Raw genomic sequence first — 15879 nt, forward strand, 5'->3', positions numbered from 1 at the left:
ACACTCATTGGTTTGTTTGCCAATAAGGAGAGTTAGGCGGGAAATTCATTTCCCGGTGCCTCATTATGGAGGCAATGAAGAGATGAGATAGGGGATCAAATTCTTAACAAATAGCTTCCGAATAGCTGATTTGAAATGATTTTGGATGGAAGAGTTCGCTTGTGGTTATAAATAGGAAGTCATAATGTGATGTCATTTATTTCGAGGAGTACAATGACAAGGGGGACGGAGATGGGAGGAGATGCACTAATGGGGGCCTAATGGAACAAATTTTTTTTACTTTTACATATGTTAGAAAGCTTTATTAAATGTTGAAAGTTTGCTTTTCCCTTGAGAGACGAGCAAAAAATAAATCAGAAAAAATAGCCGTAACCAGAAAAATTAATGTGAAATACAAAAGCAAGCCATTCTAGTTATAATGCACCCGAAATTTTTAAAATAATTTTAGTATGTTATTTTTTTTTCAAAATATACAATTTGGTTTTTATTTAACAAGCTTACTCGAGAACTTATTTAAAATCCTATTTTAAGGGTGGATTATACAATCGTCAGTTAAACCCAGGATAAGTTATTTCTAGTATAATTATTATGGGTACAATTGTTACAACAATGTATTTTTCAAAATTTGTTCCTAGGATAAAGTTATCCGATAAAGTTAAAAAATGGTGGATGCGCCGGGTTATTTATTGAAAAATTAATAATTCAAAAACTGTTAGTCGTAGAGCAAAGCTGCTTATTTCAGCAAATTATATGGCTAATTTCACGTATTACAAAATTTAAAACTCAAAAATTTAAAGTCGTACAGCAAAAAGGTTTTGTCAGTAAATTCTGCGGTTAATTTTACGCTTTACAATATTTAAAATTTTGTATAAAATTATAGTGGAAAATCACTTATGTTCAAAAAATAAAAAAAATTCTACATAATACAAAAGTTGTTTGTCTTGATGTGATTCTGGCTGACTGACTGTCCAACTGACTGACCCATCAACGCACAGCCTAAACGTCTAAGGATAGAAACCAGAATTTCTTTACAGTAGATAGCTTTTATAACGTGGGCATTTTTACTAAACAAAGATTTGTGTTTCAGGATTTTTTTTTGTTGTAGATTTAATATGGAAGATTGAAGTAATTCATTGGGTTCTAAAATTTAGATACATTGCCTTGTAAACGATATCATAAAATTTTGTAGACAGTTGACGTACTACAACTGTTAAATAATTTTTTGAAGAATGTTTTTCTAGTTTTCGTTAGTTTCAAAAAAGAAAATCGGCAAGTAAATTAATTAGTAATATTACTTTTTATCATCGTAAATTTTGCTGCTTTTTTCGTTATTACAAGATAACATATAAATATTGCTCTCATTTTGTACGACGTAAAACAAGGCCAAACATTTTTAATTTCCACTGTCTAATTTTATTATTGTTAAAGTTTTTAATATTCAAAATTTGTGTGAATATATTTTTTGAGTTACTTTTACACACATTTTTTTTAAATGCGGCTTAAATGTGGCTCTAGTTGTAGGTTGCCAACAGCTTGACTGGTACTAAGTTCCTATAAAAAAAATTTTTCTTCTACTGACACGGTTTACAAAACTGAAAATAATATCAAAAAATTTGTGCAAAGTGTCTCATTCGTTAAATAGAGTGGCTGTTCAATTAAGATACTTGTATTATGACTTAATCATGAAAATACGTAACAAGCATTTACAAAGCCACGAGAGAAAGTTTGAAGCTCTTTATTTAAATTAACGAAAAAAGTGAAATAATAATGATTGTTGTAATTATCATTTATATTTTGTTTAGTATTTAGAACAGACGTTTAAAAATAAAATTGTGATTTATCTTTGAATAACTTAAAGAATTTTCAATTTCTTGTAAATAATGACTTTATTTTATTTTATTTTTGTGACATAAATTTATGTTTATAAATAAAACAATTACAACGTAAATTGTTTTATATTATATTTAAATTATTATACTGTTAATAATTTTAATTATTTTATTATGCAAAAATGGTGGATGCGCCGGCCTAATAAAAATAAAATATTACTTTTTAAATGATTTTACATGCCATAAAACGTTTTGTTGTGCAGAATGTTAAATATTGTAATATTTAAATCAAAAACATATTATATAAATGTTGTATACAGGGTGTATCAGAAATAGGTGTGTTAATTTTAACTCGTAATAAAACCCATAAAGTACAATAACTTTTCTAAATAACGTTTTGCAAAATTTTTCTTTACAATAATTTTCACAGTTTTCTTCTTTCTTTTTGTGCAAACAAGCAGGTCACTGTTTAATAATTAGTTTGTAATCATAGCAACAATTTTCATCGTTGTTTTAAATTGTTTAAATTGTTCGTTTCTATGATAACAAAAATAATTCGGCTCTCTTATTTTTATACTTATAAATGGGTACGCGTTTTAGAATGTTATCTTTTTCCAATATTAACTAAATTTGCGAATTTTTTATTGAAAAATTACAAATAGAAATGATGTTTTATTTGTTGAATTCTGGTATCTGTTAAAATTAAGTCACGTATTTTTGATACACCCTGTATATTACATATATATTTATGTGATTCCTTCAGTTAAAAAGCAAAATTCAATTTACATTTCGTTTTTTATACTGTTCCTTTGTCACACTCTTAAAACAACCTTAAAGTAATAAAAACACAGCACTTTTACATTTTATTTTAAAAGTAAGAAGTCATTGTGTTCAAATTATATCTGATTGTTAAGTGTGATTGAAGTTAAAATGTGGCAAAATTTTCTCAAAAAAATAAAAACAATAAAACAACAAAAGTGACAAAGAAAGGTGTAGGGTTTTAATAAGTTACTAAATAGGTTTTATAATGGCTAATTTCAGAATGATTTAATCGAAAACCCGATTATTTTACGAAAGAATTTTTTAATAATTGTTTTGTTTCATAAAAACTTGAAAAATGGAAATGAGAAAGTCATAGTTTGCAAAAATGTCTAGCCGTAGTGTAGATAGGAATCATCATACGGGAAGCACTACGTAGTAATGACCATCTCTCCCCTCCGAAGTTGTTCAAATATCCGTTTCCCGAATGCAATGATCCGTGTCGAGAAACATGATCTGAGAATGCGTTTCCACCAAATTTGTTTTAGGACCGTTGATTTTTATTACTGGACCCTCTTAATGCAAAATTCAGTAAAGGTCTCCCCGCTTAAAACTCATTAATTTCAAATCCCTAGAAGAAAGCCGGTGTTTCAGGCACCTGTCTCGTTCGGTGTTAAGTGACCTAGCGGTGATGAAACTGCCCTAATTTTTGCATTGGTTTATCGATCGTCCGATATAAAGAGACCGTTGATGGAATTATTCAGCTAGTGATGTAGTGAGGATCTCTCATGTTTGTGTATTGGTAACAACTCTATCCGTTCGCTACACAAATTGTTAAATCACAAAGCTTTTACCAGGTGTCCGACCGCCCAACCGTGCATTGCTCTACTAAATGTGCATCATGACAGTAAACTCTTTCAACCGCGGCATTCAACAACTCCTCCTTTAAAAGCAGCTCTGTTTTAACGCAGACAATTGGAATTTTTAATAGCGACTATCTGTTGGAACACTACTAGTGTGCACTTTTTAATACAAACGTTTAACACTCCATAAAACCTAACAGCAGGACGACGAATGAATAGATAAATGTCACTACAAGCTCGCGAGCTGAGCCACATAAAAGCGGTAAATGTTTCAGCATGTCAATATTAAACTCTTTCGACTTTGAGCACGTAATTGTCAACACACATCCATCGACTCTAAAAAAAGAACATAAACTAGCAGCCACTTCAAAGACTTTGCTGGTAATTAAGATTTTTTTTATTGGTAACATTTTAAGTTTTCTTTTTAATATATGAACTCTCGATTATAAACACTATTTTAAAACACGGTTTTCATAGCAACGTGTTTTAAATTAATGTTTTCAATATTTCTAAACACGCTTTCTATAGCAACATATTCTAACAGAAAAAAATTGCATAACATTTAGGCAAACACGCTTAAAGCTCTTAACCCAGTCAAATTAGACAAATTAGTAGAAAAAATTCCTAGAGAGTTGGAGTTTTTTTTAAACGCTTCCTTTACACTTGGGTAGACATATATCAATAGTCCCCGAGGTTGGTGAACGAGCTCAAGAAGGGGAAAGGGGTTAAAGTAGTCTTTTTTTGTTTTTTTGCTTATATATCGGAAACTGTTACTCTTATTAATTTTTATCGTCTTACCAAAATTAAAGCTGATATAATTTTCTACAAAATGAATACACGTAAGCGAGTTATGAGGAAGAAAAGAAATAATTATTTTAAGAAATGTGCTTTAAAAGAAAATATGTTCTAATTTGAAAAACTGACAATAAACTAAATTTATTGAGTCAGACAGTTCACTAGAGTAGAAAGGGGGAGACAGGAGTCACAGAAGTCTTCAGAGTCGTTTTTAGATGCTGCATATTTGTCTTCGTCTCCAACACTGGAAACTGAATTACAGGCTTGTTCAGTAAAATATTAATAAATAGATGACTTAATATAGATGTTTTGAATAAATTTTATAATAAACTGTATGTATTGAGTCTAACAGTTTATCCTATCATATCTTCTGGGTCATCTTCAGATGCTGGATTGTGGTCTTCAACTGGAGAGCCCGAGGGAAGAAAGTATTTTTCTCTCTTATTTCCCACTCTTAGCTTAGTTGGGAAACGCTTTACACACACTATTTCCATATAAATACTTATGATTTACTAATGTTTAGTTATACAATGTCATGTAGACACCAAACTTCAAAAGCTAGTAGCTCGCTTACGGTTAGTCCTACAACAATAAGACTAGGATCATTTTGTAGGAAATTTTATCAACTTTAATTTTGGTCAGAAGATAAAAATTGCTAGAAGTGACCGTTTTCGAGATATCAGTAAAAAAGCAAAAAACGACAACTTTAGCCTACTTCCCCTCTTTGAGCTTGCCCCCCAACCTCGGGGATTTTTGATATATGTCTACTCAACTGTAAAAAAAGCTTTAAAAAAAATTCATCTCTCAAGGTATTTTTTTCACCGATCGATTTGTTTTTGTTTAATTTGACTATCTTGCTCTTGCGTATCTACAGGGTGCTCAAAAACTGGTGCACCAACTCAGTGGTACGTTGTTGAGAAGCATGTGTAGATCACGGGAAAAATCTTGAAAAAATTCCTAAAATCATATTTTAGAAAATCTGGAGCTACAAACTTATTTTGTTAACTTCTTCAGTTTTCATTATTTTTTAATGTTTTTATGTTTCACACTAAGTAATCGTTCCCTAACACAACGATGAATAACTATTTTTAAATTTCCAATCAAACTTTATCAGTTTTTTAATTCAAAAAAATTAAAATTCATCAAAAAAATCACAGTTTGTAGATGTGCCAACGCTGGGAATTATTTCCTAGGAAACCGTTTCAGTAATAATTTATTTTTATTGTTGATCAAACTCTATTGCGATCACAATAACTTTAATGCAAAGAATTTTTTTACTATTTCTACCTTTATATGTAAGCAATTCTTTACCACACTCCATTGAGTTGGTGCGCCAGTTTTTGAGCACCCGGTAGATATGCAACTCGCTTACGCTCGTTGCATAACGACAGTCCTCGAATTTTAAGCTTGTGTTTTCGCACTCGTATTATCAATAATTATTTTTTAACCCAGTTCTAACCCAGTAGCCACTTGTCTAAGCTTTCGCCTGCTCAAATTTAAAAAGTTTCCATTGAGAGTTTGTCGGATTGGATTAGGTTTGGGCTTATTGATTTATTTTGGAATCTAGGAGCGAAATAGTGTCCCGGCATGATGTGCGAAAAGTACAAAGAAATATAATAAATGATTTGGCGCAAAACTCTATTGACTGCGCTAGATGATATTGCTTTTATAAAATGTCGACGTCGACAGAAATGCAAGTTGACACATTCGAGATGTCATCGAATCGATAGCACACATCACAGTTTTGGTACAAAGAGCACTCGGGAAATAAAAATCCGTTCATCCGAGGTGTACTCCCTTGTACTTGTATCTCTTCCAGTAAATTTGAAATGTTCAAGTGCAATTGCTTTCCAGTGGAGCGTTAAATATTAGCAAAAATTTCCGCCGAAAGGGATTGTTGTATCTATGAAAATTCTTGCGACGTTTCGTCTGGCGGCCGTTAGGTTATTTCAATACACACACACAGAGCTGTTTTGATTTAATATCGGGTTAGGGTTCAAAGGGCCAAACCCCGACATTCCATTGAATCGACGGCCTGAACGTCGCTCACTTCACTGCACTTCATCCGTGCCCCAACTGTCTGAGTATCTATTCCGCCCCCGACTCACTAAACACGGCTGGGAGCCAATACTGACCCCAACCATCCGCAGCCCCGCAACCTCGCCACCGTCAAAGATTATTTAAAGCGGGGAAATCTCAATTTTGCCAGCAAAAACGCCCTTCCTAGGGTGATAGATTGAAAAACAACTCACTTTTAGAAAAAAGTAAAGGCCAATTTTTTTGATAATTAAACTAGCAGTGTGGTAAAGTACAAATTTTTACAAAAGTTTAATTTATTTATTTTTTATTAAATTAATTAATTAAATTAATTAACAGCTAACAGTGCTTAAATTTTTATCACTTCAAGCATGCATGTTGTAAAATATGGAATACATTTATATATTGTGTCATAATTACGTTAATTGATTGAGAGTTACAATATGAATATATGATATTTTATTCAATTCGCCATTTATTGTCTGCTTACGTCGATTAATGTTTGATTCATATTAGGAAGACAGGCAATCTTGTTTTAGCATACAGGGTGATTCTTAAATAAACCGACAAAGTTTTACCACAGCTTTCCAATGATAAGTAGAGACGATCTGTACCATATCCACGTTTTTACTTCGTAGATACAGAAACCCCTTAATCCATGCCACTTACGGCGCTAATGAGTTTAAATTAGTTGAATTGGAAAAATATGCTCGTTTTTATCATGAATATCGATAACACACAGTGATTAGTGTTGTATTAAACAAGTACATTGTCATCAAATGATTATCAAACATTCCATTAACTGTGCTAATGCTACTAACTTTAAAAAAATATTTCTAAAACCGTTACACAAAAAATTTTTTTACTATTTTTTCAAGCATGTACTTCTTTAATACCACCATGGGTAGAATTTTGTTGGTCTATTTAAAAATGACGCTGTATAATTTATTGGCGACGTTTCGTCACTCTTTTTGAGGCTTCTTCCAGACAATAAATACAAAACCATAAGTGTAGTGTGATGGGGAACAAAATTTGGCAACAAACTCTGAAGAAGCATAAAAAAGGTGGCAAAACGTCGGCACTAAATTATATTATACCAAAATAAGCTTATCTGCCATCCTAATAACTAATTACAGCTTAATCTAATACCTATTTTAAATTTAAAAATTAGGGAAAAAACGAAAAAACCTTGATAAACAACTAATAGAAATAACGACTAGATACACACTAGAATACAAACATAGTGAGTAAAAATTTTTTTTAAAAACTTAACAATGTTTCACCTCTACAACAGTTTGAAAAACCCTAAAATAAATTAAATATTTATAGTATAAAACATTTCAGACTTTTATTAGAAATTTTAATAAATCATTTGTTTTTTGTTACTTATAAAAAAATATTTTACAGTATAAGGTATTTAAAACACCAACCTATGACCCACAATTACGAGTCCGTTTTAAGTTAACTTAATTCATTTAAACATAACAATGATTTCTGATTTCTTAATAAGTTTCTAGTATTTTTTAATTTTAAATATATTTTTTCTATATATTTTTTGAATTTAAATTTTTGTTGAATTTGCTTGTGTGTTAAATGTTTTTTACACCATGAGACACAAAATGGTAATTTTTCTCAATGGCAAGACCTGCCATTTCCAAGAAAAAATTATCTTACTCAAAAATCTAACCTTTGCGCTGAGCTAGCTATATCAGAAAAACAATCATACAACAATTTTTTGTCGCAGGAGCTTAACTAAGCCTTTTACTTGTAAGAGATAGTAAAAGGCTTTTGAATTACTCTGTAGTTTTGATCATTAGTTAGTTATTCTATCAACAAAGAATTGGTTTAAAAACTGAACCTTTATTTCCGATTCTGTACAGAACAAAACATTTTCTATTACATTTTAACTGTCAACGTGTATACTAATTTTTTACAGGATCTATTTCTATAAGTATTTATGAAAAGTCTAAGACACCAGATGAAAATTAAACAAAATAGTATTCTGATGGAAACAAACACTATTTTTAATTTATTTATATTCTATATTTTTTTAATCTTTTTATTTGTTTTATTAGGGTAGGTTGACTTTTAAAAAAAATTTCGTGTTCGCCTAGAAATAGTTTAACTCGTTATCACTTATCTTTAGGACAAATGAGTTAGAAATTAATGAGAAAATATGTGCTTCGAAATTTCAACAGTCTGGTCAAGACCAATCAAGAAGCACGAACTCAAGTTTCAAAAACGAGTGGAGTTGGCTACGGATTATTTTAAAGAATGAATGCTGGAAAGTTTTATGAAATGAGTGATTTATTCTATTTTTTGTAATTTGCCTGAATTATGCCGCTTTAATTTTTTTAGAGACGATTTAGAGATTTCTGTGACGATTGGTCTCAATTTTGAAAGTGAAAGACTGATTTAAAATTTTTGTTTTATCCAAACTTTGTCAAAAAGCAAGAATATGGATAATGAAGGCACTCCTGCATGAACTTTTCATGACATTTGTAAAATTAGCAAAAATACAGTTCTAAAAATTTTCGTAAAATGTTTTGTAAAGTAATGACTATTAAGACATCGTACATAATATGTTTACTAAAGCATCAAAATGGCGACTGAATTGAAAAATTTATTTTGAAATATTAAGGTGAATCCAGACTTTTTAACGGCTCTACGTAATTTTAAGTTTATGTAGAGAAACGCCGGATTTTTTTCAACTCTGTATTTTTCGTTTTTATACCAATCCCTTGTTGTTGACAACATATAATATTTTGTTTATGAATTTAAGCTATAAAAACTGAAATCAATTTATTTGTTTGTTGTGTTCAATGTGGACCAATATGTGCGCAGCAGTTTTTTTAAGTCTTAAATTTAATAGAGGCCGATTTTGATCAATCCAGCCTCCAGTTTCACTCCGTATCAATTTTTTACGAGTATCGTTTCGAAACCTGCCTATGCAAAAATACGGAAGCTATAAAATCAGCGTATAAACCATGCATTTAGAGCAGGAGGTAATATTTCCCGACTTATTGCCTCCGAATATGAATACTGAAATACAGCACTTCGGCAAAGCAAAGAGAAACGGTGAGTGAAAAACACGCAAAAAACCGTTTTACTTATACATGTTGGCATTAGTGGCGGGTGTCGAATATCGAGTGAGGCGACCCGAACTCGCACCCTAAGCCGATTATACTAAATATTAGATACAATTTGTCCAGGATTAGGAGCCTGCAGGACTAACTCCGGCGCCAATACAGCCGCTGGGTCCGGCCGTCTTCAATTTGTCTCTGATCCCGCTAATAATCACTCGGCCAAAGGGCGGCTTTATCCCACCCTTTGGCCAAACAACCCACACGTGTCTTTGTTATTAATTAATTCGTCGCCCTTGCGCCCGATTTTGACATGTCTGCGTTATTGTCGCAATGTTTATATGAATAATCCGTCTCCTACATTATTCATAAATTAATTCATTGTACAGTGGAGCACAGCTATAATTATCGGCAATAATTGTGCCGAATGATACGAAAGCCCAGTCAAATTACACAAAAATAAGGCGATTATAGAGAAATGGAATTTTTTTCAAAGCTTTTCTTACACTTGGGTAGGCATATACCGAGTGCTCAAAAACCGGTGCACCAACTCATTAGAGTGTGGTGGTAAATTGTCTACATATAAAGGTAAAAATAGTAAAAAAATTCTGTATATTAAAGTTATTAATAAATAACGAATTTTAAAAAAATGATATGTGGCAACGTTGTTTAACAGTTGTAATCGCAATAGAACTTGATCAACAATAAAAATAAATTATTTTTGAAACGATCCTTAGGAAATAATTCCCAGTGTTGGCACATCTACAAACAGTGATTTTTTTGATAAATTCTATTTTTTTTTAAATTAAAAAACTGCTAAAGTTTGTTAGTAAATTTAAAAATAATTATTTATCGTTTAGTTAGGGAACGATTTACTTAGTGCGAAACATAAGAATCTTAAAAAATAATGAAAACTAAAGAAGTTAACAAAATAAATTTGCAGCTCCAGATTTTTTTAAATATGGCTTTAGGAATTATTTCAAGATTTTTTCCGTGATCTACACATGCTTCTCAACAACGTACCACTGAGTTGGTGCGCCAGTTTTTGAGCACCCTTTCCAATATTGGGAGGCAAGCTCGAGAAGGAAGAGGGGACTAAAGCTGTCTGTTTTCGTTTTTTTTTTGATTATATCTCGGTAACGGTCACTCCGAGCAATTTTTATTTTCTTACCAAAATTAAAGCTGATAAAATTTCCTATAAAATGATTCTAGCCTTATTGTTGTAGGACTAACCGTAAGCGAGCTACTAGCTTTTGAAGTTTGGTGTCTACATGACACTGTATAACTAACATTAGTATATCATAAGTATTTATATGGAGACAGTGTTTGTAAAGCATCTCCCAACTAAGCTAAAAGTGGGAAATAAAAGAGAAAAATACTTTCTTTCCTCGTGCTCTTCAGTTGAAGACTACAATTCAGCATCTGAAGATGACCCAGAAGATATAATAGAATGAATTGTTGGACTCAATACAGACAGTTTATTATAAGATTTATTCAAAACATCTATATTAAATTATCTGTTTATTAATATTTCACTGAACAAGACTGTAATTCAGTTTTCAATGTTTGAGACGAAGACGAAAATGCAGCATCTAAAGACGACTCTGAAGACTTCTGTGACCCCCATATCTCCCTCTTTCTCCTCTAATAAAGTGCTAGATTTAATAAATTCAGTTTATTGTCAATATTTCAAGTCACAAGACATTTTTTTTAAAGCACATTTTTTTAAATGATTTTTTTTTCAGCTCTATAACTCGCTTATGCTTAGTATTTACAAGAAAAATATATATAACTATTTTGTAGGAAATTTTATCAAATTTATTTTTGGTAAGAAGATAAAATTTAATAGGATTAACAGTTTCCAAGACATAAGCAAAAAAACAAAAAAGGCTGCTTAAACCTCCTCCCTCTTTCGACTTTTGATATATGTCTACCCAAGTGTAAAAAAAGCTTTTAAAAAATATTCCAACTCTCTAGAAATTTTTTCCACCGATTTGTGTAATTAAACTGGGCTACAAATAGAAAACGAAAATGAATAATTTAAGGTGTGACACGAAAGGAACACAGGTAATTGATCCAAAGTTAGGGCTCATTTGGACGAACAAGAGTATCGATTGGTTAGAGAAAGATCATTCTTCAACTTCACTACACACAATCTTCCAATTTATTCCTGATTTCATACTTGGCTGCTCCGATGCTATTTTTAACAAGCTGGACTTGAACTTTTACCTTAATTAAAATAAGCACTCCAGATTCAATAAACAAGCCTTGATAAACAACCGAACAATTTTTTCAATCATTAAAAACTAAACTAATATTCCGGTATTAAACGTTTTGATTCAGTTAGAGAGGAATAGTTACGTAAACGCATATTTTTTAAATGAGCTTAATCCAAACGGGGATTTTGTATTTATGGCGTAAGCTAATTGCACCAAGTGAAAAGCTAAATATTTGAACATAGGTTAAAGCGATATTTATTGTTTTTGTACGAGATAGTCGCTAATGGTTTACCTATTTCGATTATTTATCTTTTGTAATTAAAAGCTCTATTTGTTTATGAATTTCATGCATGCTTTGTACGTAATCACAAACGCTTTAATCCAATTACCGTGTCCTCGTTTCCGAGCGAAATTTTTGCAAAAGAAATCACTTCTTTCACTTATGCGTCTGTAATGATTCTCATGCAAAGAAAAGCCATCAGAGGAAGCGCTCGAAACCTAATATCTTAAGCGAAGCTTTTAACTGGAATAGTATTTCCGACTTGTTATTAAGCGATATTCAGAGATAATAATTCGTTCCTGACTTTGGACATATGAGAAGGACGGGGCACAATAGCGCCCTCTTCCATTTCGACAACACACACCACTTTGTTTGATCGTAAACTTCCCTAAGAATGCTGCTTTACACGGGAGAGGTTTAGGGATAATTCCTGTTTACGAGCGTACTCTCAGGGAAATTGGCTGCTAGCATTTATTTAAATATTGGGAAAGTGGTTTAAGGAGCCGGTCTTCAAAACTCCAAAACTGCACTTTTAATCCCTCTCTCATCGGCTTTGTCCAGCTCCTTGCCGCCCTCGGTGGCACTTTATGTTTATATAAGAGCGTTCCAGCCCCGACCAAATACATGCCATCAGCCTTTCATATGGAAATCCGACTTTTATACCCCAACTTATATTAATTTGTGCTTACTTGCAGCTTTTTTCCAAAACACCCTCGCCGACAGAGATGCACCCGTTTTAAATAATTAATTGGGCTTGCATTAATCATCAATGGCAGTGACGACGTGTCACGGAGGGTTGGGGCTAATTTGTCTCCTTGCCACTGTAAAATTTGAGATTCTTGTCGCGAGTTATGGGTTTTTCGCTAGAATGCATCTCTTTGTGCTCGCTATCTGCTGCAACCCAACGAAATTCCACTTCAGCTAATTCAAAAGTCGGGAAAAAGTGGGATTGGTTATTTTCCGACCAAACTTGAATATATTCCGTATTTATTATCGGCGAAATAGAGTTATTTGGAAGTTGGTTCCGCACGGTTTGCTCGATGATGCACTGATCGTAAATCACAACTGGGATTTTCTTCAACAACACCTGTCATGTTAATCAATTTTATTTTAATGAGGCATTGAAAAATGCTAAATTGATTTGTGTGATTATTATTAGTATTGATTTAAAATTGGAAATTACAACATGACTTAAAATTTTCGAATCTGGTCAATTTTTATTAACAAGTAGACAGCATTTGGTATACCTTTATAATTTATAGAATCACCCTGTTTGTAACACAAGCCACCCCCGTCAAATTTAATAAATAGTGTTTTCACCAGAAATTCTACTGTCTATTTTTTGACTTACGTTTAGTTTTTATAAAAACTGGGTACACCCAATTCTAGCACAACATGTTCCCTAAAAATGCAAAAATAATTTTGAACATTAACTACAAATTAAAAAACCTGAGTTTAATTGTGAAATTATCATACGAGTACATTATTTTTTTGTTTACCATTAGAATGTTTTTGGATAATAACTTTTTGAGGTAGATCTACGGATATCTAAATGTTTTCGTCTTCGATGGTTCCGCTAATGTCGCCAGAGAACGCAGTTGTTCTACTATCATCTAAGTTTTCCAAGCAATGAATTTAAAAAAATGGTTCTACTATAAAATCAAAAATGTACTAAACGAAAGCAAGCTTTGAATGAGAAGAGTAACTTTAGCCACATTTTTTTTTTTAAACATCGTGTTGCAAAAGACGGTAGAGGAGACCAAGAAGGTGTCCGGGATCTTTAATATAAAAATATTATTGAATAAAGCGTTAGAAGTTTATTGTTTACATATTTGTTAAATTGGATTATAATTTGTTTCTATGTAAGCAAATATCCGTCTAAAAAAATTCTTAGAAAAATTTCTTTCAAAATTATGCAAGGCATCATTGACCAATTAAATATTTCTACTCTTCATTTTTTTTTCACTTGCTAGAATAGCATTCTACAATGTAGGCTGTTTGTTGGATGGTAAACACCAATTGTAGAATAATTTAGATTAAGCAAGAAATTAATTTTTCAAAAATACTGATCTGTCATTTTTAGATATGAGGCTAAAATTCTGCAGGCAAGGTCTGCTCTAATTCAGTTTATTTTTAATCTCATGTTATTTGTATAACGGTTAAAACATAGCAAACAAAAAAATACACGTAGACAGAGCATTCATTTCCCAATAGTAAGTGATAAATATAATGTAAAGATTTTTTGTAAAAAAAAACTTTTACTAATTTGCACTCTGCTCCATATTTTTCAAAACACTGCAAATACACGGTTACAGATGCAAGAGAAAAGTTTGGAAAAAAGTTGTACAAAATTACATTTTTTTCAAATATTTTTATTCATTTTCAAAGTCGTCTAAAAACGAAATTAAATAATTAATGTATACCTGAACCGTTGAAGATAGGAATATGGAGTGGCGGACTTTTTTGTAGAAAACTTATTCCCCCACAACTTTATTCCTTAATTTTTTTTGTATTTTCAACCGTATTTGCAATGTATGCATAAATATAAAGTAGAACGCATATTGATAATTCTAAGCAATAATTTTTTGCGCACCGACACCAATTTATCAAAACGCTAGAAATACGCTTGATGATACAAAGAAAAGTACAAACAAATTTGTAGAAAATTAAATTTCCTATAAAAAAGTCTGCGACACTATATTTCTATCTTCTACAGTTTAGGTATAAATTAACTTTCCCTTACTTGACCACCGGTAAAATGAAACTAATCCGACGCTTGTGCGTCTTTGAACGTCTTTGAGGTCTAAACTATTGACGACACACATTGTTTCGTTTTTGTTTCTTGTATCTTGAACCATTTTTGCAGCGTCTTGGAAAATACAGAACAAAGCGCAAAATTTTAATTTTAAATATTTTTTTTTCATGTCCTTTTAGTCTGGTAAGAGTTCAAAGTTTAACATTTATGCATTTTCTTCTGAGTAATTAGTAAAAACGTTGAATTTAATTTAATTTAAAACGCTTGAAGTGCCCTCATTTTTACTCTACCGTACTATTTTTTTGAGTTTAAAAATTCTGCGATTTTGTACATTAGTCCGTTTGTATTAAATAATGTACACTATTGCTGAGAGTGTGTTTGAGATATCACAAAAAAGATCACGTTATTTAAAATGTTTAAGGAGATGTCTGTATTTCAAAAAAAAGGTGCTACTATTTTGTAAAGTATACAAAAAATATCCCTTTAACAATTTATCATTTTCTAATATCTGAAGTGGTTTGTTTAAAAAACATCCTGTATATTTAACATCAGATTCAGAGATAGTTCTTGTCGAGTTGTCAAATTTATTCAGTTCGTGTTTTATGCAGTTGTGTAACAGCTTCAAGCTTATCGTCGTTATGCAACATCATTTATTAATATTTCGATGCAGAATGTATTTCATTGTTAATAAATAAGTATAGCAGCGTTGAATATTTTATAGTCCGAAGAGAGGCAGAAAAACGTGTGACGAACTCAGCGCCATGAATTATAAATCTAAAAAATAAGTTTAAAGAGATAGAAATTTCATTTTATTGCTTGCAGCTTTCATTTATATTCTTTATGAGCAGTTGGAAGGAACACATTTATTACATACCTTGTGATTTACGACTTTAATTAATAGCTAAATAATTTAGAGCATTTGGAATGAAAAATTTTTGCGTATAGATTATAGAATCCTCTTTATCTCGTTGATCCGTATTACGAAGTTAATTTTAACAAAATTAATTACTCAGGCACTCGTATAAGCGAAATAATCTGTAAAAGTTGGGGTCTGGAAGTTGGTTCATCTAATCCGCGTTACCGCTGCATCGGCAAAATACCTCAACAAAGACAGGGTTTTTTGTAATTTGAGTAAAAAATTCAGAGAAGGCATTTCTCCACTCGATGTGTGTATACAGATCGAATATTTTAAAATTCAGATAGAAATAGGTTGCGCTCAAGCCTTCTATGTAAATCACATTCGCTGCATTCAGGGCCGT

This window comes from Tribolium castaneum, chromosome 1 (assembly GCF_031307605.1).
Source record: "Tribolium castaneum strain GA2 chromosome 1, icTriCast1.1, whole genome shotgun sequence".
Classification (NCBI taxonomy): Eukaryota; Metazoa; Arthropoda; class Insecta; order Coleoptera; family Tenebrionidae; genus Tribolium; species Tribolium castaneum.